Genomic DNA, 1,030 nt, shown 5'->3' with positions numbered 1-1,030 from the left:
ACGTGCCCCGGGTGTGCTGGGGGTCGGCGGGGGGCTCCGCGGCTGCTGGAGGTTTTTGGGGGGCTTCTGGGGGGCTTCGGGGGAGCGGGGGTGCAGCGAGATTTCACCCACGCGTCTCTCGCCACTTCCGAGCCTAACTGGGATTTTTTTCCCAGTCGGCGGGCCCTTTTAAACTGCGGGCATGCAGTTTAAACATCCCTGGGATGTTTGAGTAATGTGGTTTTAGCCGGGTGGCTTCAGTTTATGTTATAGCCAAGGGGCTTGCATTTGTGTTGCTGTTTGTTACCGGTGGTTTGGGGTGAGGCTATTAGGGGTTGGAGGAGGCCTCATAGGGGACCCACAGCAGTGTGGGGACCCCAGCACCAGTAAGGGTACAGTAGTCGGGGTGCACTGACCCCAGTCCCAGAAAGGGGGCAGTTGAGAGGCCCCAGAGAGAGGGGCATGGATGAGAAGCCCCAGAGAAGGGGTCGGCACTTTGAGAAGCCCCAGGGAGAGGGCAGCATTATTGTGGAAGAGCCCCAGAGAGAGCGTAGCATTATTGAGAAGGCCCAGAGGAGGGCACAGAGTGAGTCAGGGCCGTGAAGAGCCCTAACGCCAGAGAGGGCGCAGATCAAAAGAGGTAGGGCCCAGAGAGGACAAGGGGCCCGATTATAATAAGGCCAGGACAGAACAACGTCTATTCCATCTGCGAGGCATAGGACGTGGTAAAGGGGTGGTTGGAGCCACGCATAGCCCATAAGCCTAGGGTGCCCCGGAAGCACCCATTGCAGAGCCGGACCCAGGAGTGGTCCGGGAAACCAGGGGGTCTGAGTGACCAGCAAGAAGTGACCAAGAGGACATAAAAAGCAGCCTCCCAAATATATGATGTCATCAAAGATGTGGCGGGGCAGAATTTGAGGGTGCCTTTGGGCCAACTTGGCACGGGAAGGGGGGCCTTGAGGAGATCACGGCCCTTCTGCAGGACCCCACGCCGTGACACAGCAGTACTCATGATTTTGGCGTGATGTTCCACGGGGCTCCGCCGTCCCTA

Source organism: Alligator sinensis, unplaced genomic scaffold, assembly GCF_000455745.1.
Source record: "Alligator sinensis unplaced genomic scaffold, ASM45574v1 scaffold1389_1, whole genome shotgun sequence".
NCBI classification, from domain to species: domain Eukaryota; kingdom Metazoa; phylum Chordata; order Crocodylia; family Alligatoridae; genus Alligator; species Alligator sinensis.
This window is presented reverse-complemented; position numbering follows the sequence as displayed.